At 44.5% G+C, this 16,279-nt stretch overlaps 2 long non-coding RNA genes across 2 annotated transcripts in view; one reads left to right on the forward strand and one right to left on the reverse strand.

Moving 5' to 3' along the window:
• LOC146844066 (uncharacterized) overlaps positions 1-16,279 on the reverse strand; it is an 84,610-nt gene that overhangs the window by 34,422 nt on the left and 33,909 nt on the right. The window lies entirely within an intron of this gene.
• On the forward strand, positions 1,173-4,161 carry LOC146844067 (uncharacterized). Its single transcript, XR_014981126.1, has 4 exons — positions 1,173-1,234; positions 1,323-1,388; positions 1,883-1,955; positions 2,054-4,161. It is a non-coding gene; the product is annotated as an uncharacterized LOC146844067 (long non-coding RNA).

A 16,279-nucleotide genomic window follows, 5' to 3' on the forward strand; every position in this document is an offset into this window, starting at 1 on the left:
AGTTCCATATATGGATCAACAATATGAATCCGGATATTCAATTCAGTTTGGCACACAGTACAACCAGCCTTACATTCTTGGATGTAGAGATCCGACCTACGGAAGCAGGACTAATAACCACACTGTACACCAAGCCTACAGATAGGAACACTGCATTGTGCTTCGATAGTTTCCACCCCAAATGTCTGAAATTTACCGTATGGTCAATTCTTGCGGGTGCGACGGAATTGTTCGCGCAGAGAGGATTATGAGATCCATTCTCAAGCTTTGACTGAAAAACTAAAGGCCTAAAGATATCCATCAAAACTGCTCAAACATTCTCGTAAGCGCATGTGGTTCACACCACGAGAAGTCTTGCTTAAGAGGAATGTCAAAAAAACAATGACCCGTTTAGTATGTGTGTCTACATTTGGCTCCCTCGCGAACTCTTTCAAACTTTCAAAAAAATTGGCCGCCAAACCTGGCACCTGATAATAGACGTGGATAAAGACCTTCAAATACCCCTTTTTGCCCTAAAAAAGAATTCCAGCATTGGTCAACGTATCATACGGGCATCGATTGAGCCTCAGAAAAAAGTTGAATCAATACACTCCTTTTTTAATCTTCAACCAGTTTCGGGACATCACAAGTGCGGCAACTGTCAGGCCTGCAGCTCAATGTTAGAGGGGTCTGAATTCACTAATGAGACTCAATGATGGAAACATTCTGTACTCTCCACCTGTAACACTAAGAACGTGGTGTACGCAATAGTGTGCCAGTGCGAGTTAGTGTATATCGGTAAAACGACACAAGAAATTAGACAGCGCATAACCCAACATCGTTCCAGACTAAAGAACAAAGTACCAAATGCTCCTCACATCACTCATTTTCAAAATCTAGGCCATTCAGACAAAGATTTTTGCTGGACAGTACTAAGTGTCATTAAACCTACTCATCAGGGTGGCGACCTCAAAAGAATTTTTCTCCAGAGAGAGGCATATTTAATTATGAAATCAACACTGCCTCCTCGGGCCTCAATGAAATGTCGGAAATAAACAGACTGTAAACTCCAGAAACACAGCTCCTAAACATTTTGCTCCATTTCCAGACCACAAGTACCATCATGCAATGCGCCATCCATGCGATCTGAATCTACAAGTTTGGTCTCATGTGATCTGTGTCCCACTTCCTGAGAAGGGGGCCCGACTCGGACACATTGGAGAGAGACTGCAGCAGCTGAACCTTCCATTTCCAGGCAAGTTAAGAGAGCCTGCTTGGCCACGCTAGTGAGAGCGCATTCAAAAAGCACACACACGCGTTGATACAAAGTTTCTATTTTCTAGGATATTGACAAAATTGTTCAAGTCATGAATCGCCATGCGCCCTTCATCGATGCCTCCAGATAAGCAGTAAGTGCAACTTTGTTACCGCTCACCTGGATTACGGCAGCTCAGCAACATTTTTGAAAATTTCCCAATCTATTGTGCAGACTAGAATTTTGAATGTTTGCTTTCCACAGGGACACCACGGTGTGAAAGCTTCTCCTGCCATTATTCTGATAAAAACAGCAAACCTTGAACTAGGAGGCAAATTTAAGTATTTTTCAATTTCATTTTGTGTCTCTGAAAAACTTACAGTACACTAGGAAGACTCGCATGTGAGCATTTCCCTCCAAAAAAACTGTCAGCCTTTTCTAAGGTACAGCTCACCGCGCGCAGTCATTAGCACTGTACAATAAATGCGCAGTATAAAAGGAGTTTACATCAACAGCTGTCTTTCACACAATGCGCTCAGTCAGTGTTTTCAGAACAAATGCGCAACCTCAATGTAGTGCACCTATATTAGTAGTGGTCTTTTTTACCACACTATTAAATTGAAAATTCTGCTTTCTACCATTTTTTAGAAACACCAAAAAAACAGAGGACACAAGTAACCCGCTGGTTCTACATTTCGGTGTCCAAACCACTACCTCAAGGGTAAGGAGATACCTGTAATCATTTTTTTGCGAATATTAGGATAAAATTAGGGACCAGTGTTTAATCACCCCCCGGTTTTTTGTAATTGTCTTTCACAGTGTTCGACCCAGTCCCGGTCCTGAGGAAGAACCCCCAAAGAAATTCCGAGTTCTGAAACGCGTTGACCACAGTCCAGCTCGTCATAACCCTAAACTCTAGCCATTCTACTATATAGTATGTAAACAGGGCAATATGCCTGTTGCTATTGGTTTAGACAAATAGCTGTTGTTGGCAGGCTTTAGCCCTTAAAATTGTTAGTTGTTTTTGCCGCCACATTCCTTGTACAATCTAAGGACTGGTTATTTCCATTTAGTTGTAATATTGTATATTTTGTCTGTAATTTCCTTTGTTTTTCCACTTTGTACCCATGTTGTTTGTACTGTGCTAAATCGTTGTTCTACTTGGTTTGGTTTAAAATATTTAATGTTTCATGCTCAAGTAATCAATTCAAAATAGTGTAAATAAATACACAAAACCGCTTTAGTGGTCAAGGTGGTTTTTGTTTAATAGTTGCCTATTCACAGTACACACCTATACATTTTGTTGTTTATAGTTTCTTCTGTTGCGGCACAAAACACACAGTTCTCAGTGCTGAGAGCAGAAGAGCTTGAAGTCTTTCCTGTTACTAGAATTCTTGAACAGGGGGCAAGCTCTACTTCAAGCCTTTGGAGAAACTCACAAAAGTAGATTGCAGAAAGTTCAGTCCAGTCCTTTTACTTCCCAAGACAGAAGCAGCCACTGCAGGCCAACACAGCAAAGCACACAGCAACGTGATAGTTCCTCCTCACAACTTCTCCAGCTCTTTTTCTTGGCAGTTTTCTTGGTCCAAAAGAGTTCTAAAGTTCAGGGGTTTGGGATCCCCTTCTTCTAGCCCAAAATCCTTTGTTCTCTCAGGCAGAGAGTGTCTGTGTCCAGCCAGAACCAACTCTGCCCTCTCTGGTGTGACTGCCTGGCAGGAGGTGGAGACAGCATTGTCAGAGGCAGACCAGGCCCATTCAGGTGCAAGGAAATCTCCTCCCCCTTCTCTAATGTAGCCCAGGTCTATTCAGCTCTTTCCTGACCCACCTAGACTATCCAGAGCCTCTGCTGCTCCCTAGCCACTGCCATCCAAAACCCAGACAGTCAATCCACAAACCCAGCAGAGGCCTGCTGGATGGCTGAGCAGGAAAATACCTATTTTCTAAAAGTGGAAAAGGGAGGGTTAGTGCTTGGCAAGTGGGTGCACAAACCAGTGCTGCAGCCCACTCACAGCATTTGATTTACAGGCCCTTGCAAACTCAGTGCACTTTACTAGGGACTGACACATAAATCAAAAAAGCCAATCATGGAAACCACATTCCATAACACATTTTACCACAGGAACACTTGCACTTTACCACTGATCAGCAGTGAGAAAGGTGCGCATAAACACTAAGCCAACACAAACAGAGTCAAAACCAGGGGGTCAGAAAGCAAAAACTCAGTGGAAACACGCCAAAAGATGCCAAATCTAACACCCAGCATATGGCAAAAATTTCCAAATATTTACTTTTCATCTTTCTTATCAAGCATACAATCTGCAAACATCTGCTCATGCCAAAAACAATATAACATGAAGTATTGGTTAAAAAAAATCTAAGTGCTGATTGAGGTCCAATCTATAATAATCTAGGTTTCACATACATGAGACGTTTGATATTTTCAACAGCATAATTTGTGCACAGTTCCCATAAGGCCCCATTATCGGAGCCGTTTTTCCACTCGGCTGTATGCATGTGGATTTTAAGGACCCCAAAACTAAACGTCATAAGCAGGGACATAGCCAAGGGTTCTCTGGGGAAGATTATTTAATGACCGTATAAAATTATATTCTTGAACAGCTAGATGGGTTACAGATGAGTACCCCCAGATTCCGATCCCACAAAGTGCTGCTGATTGGCCTTTGGCCTGATAGACCTCAACTGCCAATAAAATTGCACTAGATGGGGCTGCCTTTAAACATTTCAAAACACAGCTGACTTATGTGTGTGTGGCCTTGCTCTTCTCTAGGTGTGGTCACCAAGAAAGCCTGTAACCAAGCTTTATTCCCAGATACTCGGAAGTAGCAGCTCTTTCTAGCATCTTATCTCCCAGTCTCATTTTCCCCTTGTAGCTCAAATGTGGATTGAAGATCATTATCTTTTACTTAGAGATGTTTATTTCCAAACTCTTAATTATAGAACGGGATTGAAAAGAGGCTAAAACATTTTCCAGGTCAGGGCGATCATGATAGTATCGTCGGTGAACAATAACGATGGAACAGTTAGCCCATTTAACTGCGGTAAATCAATTACACAGCCATTAAGATAGAGAATGACTTCATCTATATATAATGAAAAAAGAGTGGGGGCCTGAACACACCCTTGTCTCACCCCCCTCCTAAAAGGGATGTATTCCTCAAGATCCCCATTGCTGCCATATCTGACCTGGGTGTAATTTTTACTTGAAGCCTCACTATGACGTTGAGTAGGGAAGGTGGAACTCCCATGGACTAAAGTGTTTCCCATAGGAGAGATGCTCTCAGGTCAATGAGGTTAATGAATAAATGATAATTAGTTAGTTTAGTACACTTTTATAAGAATGATATAAAATGGAAGACCTGATCAACCATCCATATATTTGCCCTAAAGTCTGCTTTAGAAGGTGACAATATGCTGTTTTGCAAAAATCAATCCTCCAATTTAATTAAGGACCTGAAGAGCGAAGACTTGTTGAAGGCTGTATTTTTTTGGCGAATAGTACGAGGGATTTCCTTTGCCCCCTTTTTGTAGACACAAAGGGGCCGATTCCGATCCTGGAAAAACCGGGTACGAACCGTCGGTCGGAGCGTTTTCTCCGTCCGACTCGTACCCGGTAACAACACCATACAAACTTGCAAGTACGATTCGTACGGAAACACCATTTCCGTACGAGTCGGAAAAAACACCGACCGACAGCAAAATACATACGAATGTGATCCGGGACACCGCGGACGTGACCTCCGGACGGAGTTAGGCATGTTTTTACGTCCCAACAAGTACGATTCGTACCGACAGCAGTCCGGACGGCAATATTTTTACGGCACCCAAAAAGTGCCGTAAAAGCGAAGTACGCCGCGATGCGAGCAGAATAGGGGGCCCGGTACGCGCGCCCCCCCCCCCCCCAGCCCCCCGTATGTACACGCCGTCCCCCCAGCCCCCCGTATGTACGCGCCGTCCCCCCCAGCCCCCCGAATGTACGCGCCGTCCCCCCCCAACCCCACGGATGGACGCGCCGTACCCCCAACCCCCCCGCGGATGGATGTGCCGTACCCCCAGCCCCCCGTGGATGTACGCGCCGTACCCCCTGCCCCCCGCGGTTGGTCGCACCGTACCTCCAGCCCCGCGGATGGACGCGCCGTACCCCCAGCCCCCCGAATGTACGCGCCGTCCCCCCCAACCCCGCGGATGGACGCGCCGTACCCCCAGCCCCCCCGCGGATGGATGCGCCGTACCCCCAACCCCCCCGCGGATGGATGTGCCGTACCCCCAGCCCCCCGTGGATGTACGCGCCGTACGCCCTGCCCCCCACGGTTGGTCGCACCGTACCTCCAGCCCCGCGGATGGACACGCCGTACCCCCAGCCCCCCCGCGGATGGATGTGCCGTACCCCCAACCCCCCCGCGGATGGATGTGCCGTACCCCCAGCCCCCGTGGATGTACGCGCCGTACCCCCTGCCCCCCCACGGATGGACGCGCCGTACACCCAGCCTGCCCCCGTGTATGTATGGCGCGGACCCCCACCCCCGTAGGTACGGTGCGGACCCCCACCCCCGTAGGTATGGTGCGTACCCCCACCCCCATAGGTACGGTGCAGACCCCCACCCCCGTAGGTACGGTGCGGACACCCACCCCCGTAGGTACGGTGCGGACCCCACCCCCGTAGGTACTGTGCGGACCCCCAGCTGTTGTCTTCATGGCGGAAGGTCTATAGGAGAAGACACCGGCAGTCATGCAACGAAGACAGCAACACAAACACGGTGGCAGGAATCTCTGTACAGTTGCTGCCACGACATTTACCAAACCCATTGTACATTCAGAGTTGTTAAGGCAGATCCTGTAACCGTCTATTTATTAGTGATTCCCAAACTGTGTGCGCATCTGTTCGTGGCGCCCCTGGCTAGTTTTCATGGCGCACCAGGGCACCACGGCGCACACATTGGGAACCACCGCTGTAACGTATTAATGCAGCACGTGATCTATGGTGGCGAACATAGCTCTCAAGCAGTGCACCTCGCTTGTATAAAGAGGGACTTTTTCTAATTAATCGCTCTGCAATTATTCTTTCAAACGCATGCCTGAACCACGCCAGGAGTGTAAGACTCGTTAACTCTCACATTGCAGGCAAGTCATACTATGAGGTTGCAGCGGCTCTTGCTTTTCAGTAAGCATTGCTATGTTTTAAATTGGAATGTTCTGGTTTTCAATAGGTTCAGTGACCCACCGCACAGCCTGGTTTAACGTCTCCCAATTCTTTTCTGTGCTACGGCCATAAACGCCGAACGTAATCAGCCTCTTAAAAAACCGAAATTAAATATGTGGCAGCAATAGTTTCACATATTTCTGACATAAGTAGATTGCAAAGTACTGAATAGAAAAGTGTGCAGCAAATAAACAAGGAATGGGCAAGTACGAACAATAATACTATTAAACATGTCTAAAGCAGTTTCCTGCCCGATCACCTTCTAACACTGTAAAAAAGACTCTGCTTTCAAGCAAGTGAACATAGCCAGTTGTAAGCGAGGCAAAAGACCATCATTTTAATTTAATTAGGAATGCGTAACCTTAGAAAATATACTGCGCCGGCATTGGGCATTTCTAAAAAAAACACACAAAAAAAAAAACATTCTGCATGCTATTAATGTCGCAGCCAAAACACACTGTTGCCCAAATCAGTCAGCAACCCTGTTCGCCATGCACAGCTGTGCATAAACAAATAAAAGCGGGCAGCAGTTAGCTTTCGTAAAATTATAATGTGCCGTGCCACACACCAGCATTAAATTAAATAAACAAGAAGCCCCCAAATAACAATTACTAGTGTAAGGGGACTGTAATTGGCCGGTGCTTCTCGCGAAAAACCGGAAATGATGTATATGCTAACAAATAAGGCGCAAGGAAACACAAGCATTTGCAATGCAATAGGTCTCGCATTTGTTAAGGTTAGAGCTCTTGGCGTTGGCTCTTGGCTTTGAAACTGACAAGGTTTTTTACTTTGGTTTTTTATTTGCATGCTGTGTTCTGTCACTCAGTTCAGGTGTCTGAATCGTGTCCTCCAGGAACCACGGAATAACTACTTCCCTCTGTGTAGGCACTTTTCTCTTCTTCCAGCACAATCTTGCCTGGTGACGTCTTGCTGCTTTTGTGAGTAGTGTTAACGTGTGCAGTGCGTAGTGCTTTTACCTATGTCGTTGAGTGTGGTCGTACTTAGGAAACTTCACCTCAGCGAAGAAGGTGAATTCTGAAGTACCACCCTGCCTTACCGAAGACATCATTGAAGCTGCGCGTTACCGGAACACCTAGTCACGGGGACTCGGCAGACAGTGGCTTCTCAGATTGTGAGGGTCGAACATTAAGTAAAGACACCGGGAAGAGTACAGGAAGTGTGGAAGGGCCCTACTCGCAGATGGGACCTGGAACAGGGGCTAGGGGCTCCCTGCTAGAGACAACAGCATCCGCTGCCTCTCCTGGCACTGCAGCAGTTCGGTTTCTCTGTACTCAGCACTTTAAGACCAATGTCTCTCCTTTTCACCCGCACTTAAAAACAGACTGCTTACTTCAAAAGCAAAGAAATGGAAGTATTTTCTTTACTTTTAGGCAATCGCGGCAGCCGCGCTTTAGCTTATAATGTTAATAGCTAAAGCGCGAGTGCGGTGATTGTAACAAAAGTAAGCAAATAAAAAAAATTTTTGCCACAACTTTTTTTCTATTTGTTGACTTTTGCTACAATCGCCGCACTCGCGCAGAAGCCATTGACATTATAAGCTAAAGCACGGGTGCCGCGATTGCCTAAAAGTAAAGAAAATACTTATATTTCTTTGCTTTTGGAGTAATCTCGTCAACCGCGTTTTCGCTTAAACTGTTTAAAGCTAAAGCGCGCAGGCATGGCAAGCTGCTCCCTACAGGCTTCCGTGGGGGCGGCAGGCAAGTCCATGGTGAAGCCGGAGGAGGAAGACGAGGAGACCGTAAAAGAAGATAGTGCTCACCAACTACAGATGAACACACAAAAGCGGACGAAAACTGTAGTTAGGCAGTGCTACTTCTGGAATAAACGGAAGTGAGTATCAGAACAGCAGCCAATGAAAAGCACCATAAGAAGATCAATGCCAGAGTTAAACCAATGGCAAGCAGCAGTAGAAATTACCATGAGTTTCACTCAACATACTAATTACTGTGCTGCCCTATGCGAGACCTAAAAAGGAAAGTCCCTCAGAAGAAAGCAATTCTGGTATTTTACTGACCTCTGCTGGTCCGTTTTAATCAAGACAGTTAAATAGAGGCAGTTGAACATAAAAAAAGTCCCTAAGTGGAAGCAGACCAGTCCTAGGGCTGATCTCCTGAGCCCACAAAGTACATACACATATAAGTATATACTAAAGTATAGAAGTTCTACCGCCAATTGCCACTAAAAATGCCGAACATCTTTCTGGGCGGATGCTTCCTTCGTGACTGTGGTTATCACGCAATATTAAAACATCAAATTCCACATGGAAATGCCAGAGCACTCATGGTTTGTATCTTTATTGATAATTGTGGCAAGCGCGTTTCGGCAAATCCGCCTTCGTCAGTGCCTTTAGTTTATAATATTCACTACGCATTTCAAACATCCCTGTCCTATTCCATTGGACAGGAGTGATGTTGTGATGGACAAAGAACTGCAAATTTCATTATTTACTGTTTATTTTGTGTCCGCCATCTTGACCTGTCAACGGGCTCACAGTGAGTCTTCCTGTCTGCTCATATTTTCGTTATAGTAACAATTCCTTTGTTATGCAGGAATTGATGTTTTTCTTTTTCAGGTCCTTTTCCACCAGCAAACAAGGGCTTAATTAAACCTTTGCCTTGCCATGCTCTGAACTCTGACAAATAAAACAAGCATTGGCATAGCCAATAGGTCTCGCCTTTGGGACCTTATAAGTGTTTAGCCATGCAACAGTTGATGTTGTTGCACCAAGGATATTGTGCTGGATAATTAAACACTTATAAGGTCCCAAAGGCGAGACCTTTTGGCTATGCCAATGCTTGTTTATTCAGGCAAGTCAACATCATTGTGTTATTTAACGACTTAGACCTGCAGTATATATAATTTATGCACAACTTTTACCAAAACGAAACCATGGCACTGTAGTATCTAGCCACTAAGGCCATCAGAGTCTAAGACTCCTGTGATCCAAAAAGCCAAATTTGCAGAGTTTTCCTGAATTCAAGCAAAGTTGACTTAACAAGGGATTCTAATGTTTGACTGCTGCCACCGTGAACGCTTTGCCGATAATCCTAGCCAGTTTTAACCTTAGCATCTGCTCAAATGCCAACTATTATGGAGGTGATTATGTTGCAAATGGTTAGACAAAGGAGTGTGACTCGAAAATTGTAAATAGTCTTGTTTATTAGGCACAATGATTTAAACAAGTTACGCTGTTTAACAGATAAACTCAAGAGAGCAGGAGAGCTATGAGCTCATCTGGTCAAACCTTAGACATTTCCGGCACTGCATTTTGTATCAACTTTAACCAACAAATGGACCTTTTGGGAATAGCAGTAATTGTCTCCCGTGCGGCCGCGAAAGGGATAGTGATCGCAATCTCAATCAAACATCAAAGCGGCCACGAAAATGAGGGGCGCGCGTCCGCGCAAATGCACTGTAGCTCTAGCCTACAGTGGTAGCACTTTTTTGAGCCCTCACAAAAAGTCTCGCCAGACCAGCGCATGCGCTGGGTCAGGCGAGACCTAAAAACTCAAATGTCGACATTTTGACCCCTGTAAGCATAAAGGTAATTTTCGCCTTATTGGGGTTTTTTTTCATCAGTACCAAGGGGGGGACTTGTGAGAAGGACAAGCACCAAAAAGGAAAAGCAGGACGAACCTGGCTGTAGGATAAACAAGATGGGCCCGTAAGCTTTGTGTGCGAAACAAATTTCTGCACAATCCATAATTGGACGTGGAAAGGGGGGGGGGGCTGGTCGCGTGAGTAATCACAGCATGGGTTGATGTGTAACCTGCCAACTGCAGCAGAAAATGTGTATCTGTGCCTGCAGCATTGTGTTATGATCTGTCATATATGTTTTTTTACCAAACATTTGGCTGGATAGGTTCAAACTTCTTGAATGCATATAATGCACATTACCTTCCCTTTCTTCCACACCATCACTTCATCTTTCCCAAACACTTACCTTTCCCCTCCTGAGCACCAATACTATGTAAAGTTAGGACATGGATTGCCTTTTTAGTTTGATTTATTACTGTGATATCCTTTATGTGATGAAATAAAATCACATTTGCACTCGAGCCTTTTGTTAGGGTGATGCCTCATTGTTTTTCCTCAAAGTATGTTTCATTCTGCTGTTTTTCATGTCTAATTGTAATTGATTTGCCACTGTGACCATCCATTTCTGTGGCATTGCAACAGAGGAAGGGGGTTGTATACTAGTACTTGCAGATGCTGGCGGCTCTTAGGGGTTAACCCCGTCACACACCTCCACAGCCCCACAGAAGAGCTAACCGCCCCACAGAGGCACTGAAATCACTCATCGTTCACAGATGTGTGAGTCTGCACTGCTGATAACCACAGGCTCACTAGAGGATACATTAAAATGATTTCTGATGGATCCATTTGCAGAAACATGGAATATAGGCCTGGGTAGAATGTAAATTACTCTGTCTAAATTGGCGAAATTTTCAGAGATTCTCCAAAGTTTTAAAGTTTTTGTATTATGCAATTTCAAATATTTTCACACACAGGAGAGTGATTTGTGCAGAAAAGGTCTTGGCAAGAGACTCAACTATTCTGCTGCCATTATATGGCAAAACCTTTTTAAGCAGGTTTTAACAATGCATGAAAAAAGTCCAGTGAGACACTTTTCTCTGAAGGCATAATTTCACAAAAAATGATTTACAATTTTGAAAACCAATATGCACATTTTCACACAACCGTAAGGCTACTCTTATCGGCAGAGGAATGCTTCAGATTGTTAATATTGGATTTGCAATGACGAAGATGATCTCAGAGAAATATATCGGGGGCAGATTTATGACGTCTGGTGCATCTCTGCTAATTAGCAGAGACGCGCCAGAAGAGTTGGACGCATCTGCCCACCTGTGCGCCACCATTGATGCGCCGCATTTACAATGCGGCGCACCGTGGCACTCGGATGGGCAGATGCGTGACGCATCTCCTGTCGGAAAGGTGGTGCATTGCTGGAGTTGCTCCAGCAAGGCTCGGGGGTGCCCTAACCCTTACATGCTACGTCAATCCTTACGCCTGCTTCAAGCAGGCGCAGGGTTTTGATGCAGCATGGCCTTAAAAGTGACTGAGTGAGATCTTGTAGATTTCCTGCGCCGGGACGCCCTCCCTGCTCCAGAACGCCTACATGTGGCGCAGGGCTTTACAACGTGACGCATCTGCCAGATGCCTCACGTTGTAAATACCCCGCAGCATGGCGCAGGATTTGCGCCGCCGCTGCGTCACAAAAGTGACGCAACGGCGGCGTAAATGATGCGCAAGGGGCTCATAAATCTGCCCCCATATGCTGTACAAAAGTGGGCAAGCTGCAAAAGGAATATTTTATAAGACATTTCAGTCACCATATGTTCACTTGGAGCAAGAGTCCTGTCATGTATGTGCAGTCTGAGTGCCACTGTAGTAATGGTATTGTCATAAAAAGTTTGACCTTAACCAGCTAATTGCCTGATTGTCTCAAGAACCATATGTAGGGGGAGATGTTCAAACATTTTGCGCTGGGTTAGCATCATAATCATATTACTAACCAGTGCAAAATGTTTTTTTACTGATTCCTTTTCCAGTTGAAAACTTGTTTTACACTGGAAAGTACCCAAAGCTATTGCACAACTGCCCAAAACGTTGATTTGCATTACTTTGGACCAAGAGAGACTAACATGAATGGTACATGGGCATTCCCAAGCAACCACAGATGCTTTTTATTCTAAACCCTATCAATTCTTAGACAGAATTTAGCCCCAAAAGTAAAGCCACTGAAGAGCAGGCCTTAAAAGGAACACCTATGGTAGACTCATGCACACACCCTAGCACTATGGCACGTAGGTGCGTGCCTGGTGCACGGCAGCTGAAATCAGCGCCGGTGCTAGGGAGAGAGGAGGAGAGTGCCATACATGGTAATTATGGTGCTGTCCTGCGCTCTCCCTGTTATGCAACAGAGCGCAGCATTTTTGACTGCTGCACTGTGTTCCATGACACCTTTGAGAATCGTCCGTAATCTATACACTGAATGTACCATGCTTTGTTTTGTCATTAATCACATTCACCGGCTGTTGGGTGAGTGTGTGACACTTTGTGATAATGTACATGGTGATTTCGTTTGGTCATCTGTGAGCCAAGTCCACTTTTATTCATGTTCTGTATAGAATGTTGGCTTCTGCCTAAACAGTTGATACCATGTCTTCCGGCAATCACTTATGTGCCTAGTATTGCCCCTTATCACTCTCCATTCATTGTATATATGGTAATCTGCTTCATAGGCTGTAAGGGCAGATTCTGGAGCTTTCCCTCTGAAGCCTTGCTCGATTCGGAAGTAAAAAGTGGGATCCATATAACTATGTATAGCATCTAGAATAGAAAGGTATTTCTTTAAGATTTTGTAAAGGGATCCTAGTGCAAGGATTTACCTCCTCCTGCCCCATCCATATTATTTTCAGAAGGAAAAAGGATGGAGGATTCAGCTTTACATGGCACTCATGAGGTCTGGCTATAGACAGCTTCATCCATTAGTCAGGCCTCATGTCAGCAACACTGAAAATGGGCTTTGGGTCAGCACCCATCAGCAGTGCCTTGTTCGGGTCAGCATTGTTCATGTTGTGGAGGCTGTCCCAGAACAGTATTCAGCAGGTACTTGTATGGACGGCAACTGTGATAAACTATTGCCAAGCACACTGGATAGTTTTGTCAGCGAGGTTACAGCACTTTTACAACTAGTTAAACAGCTCTGAGTTGCTTTGTAAACACTCAATGTGGAATATGCATTTAGATCTAAGCCTCCTTCAAATAATAAGGCAAATGTGAAACTTGGGGGCTCTGATACCATACTTGGTAATCTTAGAAGTACAACAATAAATCCAGAACACAGATTGTTTGTTCCTGAACAGCACTTAACTGAACCTGAATACACCCAGCTTGAAAAGGTATCTGTGTATTTGTCAGAAGGCCCCCATGAAATCTTAAATCAATATTAATTTAATGATATTGTTGAACTGTTTAATTTGTTCATGGCCGACCTTTCCTCAAAATCAGATTAAGTAAATTCGCAAACTCCATGACTTGCCATATTACAAGTAACACATCATCCTAGACTGGATGTCCATTGCGAACCAGAAAAATTAAAATCAGGATGTCCACTACAAGTAGTAGGACCAGTAGTGGCCTCCAAAAACGTGTCCCTATACGGAGTGTATAAATGATGGAATAATTCTTAAGACCGTCATTTAGCATCAAATAACTCACATTTTACCGGATTAATCATGGTAGCTGGGGAACTCTTCAAATAACAGGACAAGTTTACAACCAAAGCATTACAGGCTCTGTGAAACAAAATTTCCCTGCACTCTAAGAACCCACCTAAAGCACTTTCACAGTTTGAACCGCTGAGAAAAACTTCAGTGTCCCTATTCCTGCATCTAAATGTGTAAGTTAATTTCCAGTACTCGTGTATGTACCCTTCTCCCAGCACTTCACACCTACCTACTTGATGGTATTTGAGACAGTACTGAAGTTGATAAGTTGTGACTGGCAGTGTAATATAGCCATGAATTAACCATTCCGTGGAAGGTGTCTCAGTCATGATAAAAGGTAATTTGTTAAATTTTTCAATGTGCAACATGGTGTACTTTGCATCTTTTCGTGCCATTACCATCTGTCTTTCCATCAGATTGCATGCAGAAAACAGAATCTTACTGTTGAAGTAACGCCAGGGCACGTGGCCAGAATGCAAGGATTGTAGCCGCCAGCACAGCAATATAATGGACCGCAATTACAATTGTACATCTTGTAAAATTGACAAATCATGTTCCATTATATCTATTGCAGAAGACACAATGTTGCTGAGCGAATAAATCCTGGACGATAATGTGGTCATGCCATTGTCGACCACAGCCAAAGCCTTTTCTAGGTTTACCCTATCTATTTCAGGCAATCTCTCTGCAGCCTTCTGTTGGGAGATTTTCCGTATCTCATTGTAAATAACATACAAGATGCACTTTCCGTTATCATCTGAGAGAAGGGACAAGGGTTGCTTCACCTGAGACATTGTTGAGGTTTTACTTTTTAGCCACAACAAACAAATGATGGACGGAATGCTGACAATGCAGACATTCTCCCCCAGTCAAGAGATCTGGGTTAAATCCATTGTTCTTTTGCCCACTACGCCACCCCAGTTCAGACATGGCCATATGCAAATCAGTCTTGACCCTGTGCCTCATGGGAACAGTCCAGCCCGAACTGCCAAGCCATGTCTTCCCTGGACCGGAATCAAGCATCCTAGGACCGGTTTCTGGCTATCCGCCGTCATCAGCCAGGATAGCTTGACTCCAGTGGCGTAGTGAGCACGGGTCCCACGTCTGGGAATACCCATCCCACTTAGGGCGAAAAGCGTTACAACAAACAAATGATGGACGGAATGCTGACAATGCAGACATTCTCCCCCAGTCAAGAGATCTGGGTTAAATCCATTGTTCTTTTGCCCACTACGCCACCCCAGTTCAGACATGGCCATATGCAAATCAGTCTTGACCCTGTGCCTCATGGGAACAGTCCAGCCCGAACTGCCAAGCCATGTCTTCCCTGGACCTGTAATTTTTTGTTGTAACGCTTTACTTTTTAGCCACTCTAGGCATAACATTCCATCACTGTAAGATATCACCACCCGAGAGTTCTGACTGTACATAGCGTGGCCTATGGACACTAAACTGTTCTGTGGTACCCCTGAATCTTGACTGACACCTATTGGTGTCGATAGGCCAAAGAACCATTGTGCCGCATGGCATCTAATGTATTCTCACTGCGTAGTGTATCATTGTGCCAACGCTCAAAGTGTGTAAGCAAGGGAATCGGAGGTGTGTTCAGGTCTTTAATCTTGGCTAATCCAAGACAGGAAGTCTGTTGCACAGCCTTATTCAGGAAGATTATCTTATGTAGTATGAGGCATGCTCTAAATAGGGCCTCAGTTCCCTGAACCTGACAATATTCAGTCCCCCAGACAGAGTTTGTGTGTATAGTGTCCCTCCAAAAGTCACAACCCTGTAAAAACAGCTGGGAAATAAAAGAAGCAGAGTATATCAGCGTAGTGTTAGTAGGCATATTTTTCTTTGCAGGTGTTTGTGCAAGCCTATAGTGATAAGAGGCCGGGTCTGAAGTGTTAAATCTAGAAAAAAAAGCAAACGTCTGTGCAAACATTGTTGAACAACCTTTTGGTGGTGCTGGGCAATATTCCTATTGATGGTAAGTAAAGAAATTAAATAGAATACTTGCTTTATGTCAAAAATAGTGACCATAGGGTTGGTAACAAAACATGGTGTCAAAATTAGATGTATCATCATACAATTCATCATTTGAAAATGTGGCAGCTTGTTCTAAATCAGACATCACAGTATACACAGTTTCAATGTCCCAATCATCAGGAAGTGCACTACAGGTGATGAAATCATTAAGAGAAATTTTGAAGAAATGTGGAATTATGTTTTTTAAGTTTAGTTGGATCATACACATCACAAGACACTCTGTCCCAAACTATTCTTTCAGGAACTGGAACTGCTATAATGTTCTCTAAGGTCCCTTTGTTCACGCTATGAAGATGTATGCGATTTCAGGACCAAGTTTACATGTTGTACTGCAGAGCGTTCTGGGAGATGATGTCCATTCAGGAGCAAGAAAAAGACAGACACTATACTAATCCAAAGGACTAGGAACAGTAGACAAATTGTAAAAATGCAATCCAGAGCTGGAGCCAGGAAAAAACAAAGTAAGTATTTTCTGCCAAAGGTAGAAATTACAAATTCATTGTTTGTGAG

Source organism: Triturus cristatus, chromosome 4_1, assembly GCF_964204655.1.
Source record: "Triturus cristatus chromosome 4_1, aTriCri1.1, whole genome shotgun sequence".
In the NCBI taxonomy this organism is placed as follows: domain Eukaryota; kingdom Metazoa; phylum Chordata; class Amphibia; order Caudata; family Salamandridae; genus Triturus; species Triturus cristatus.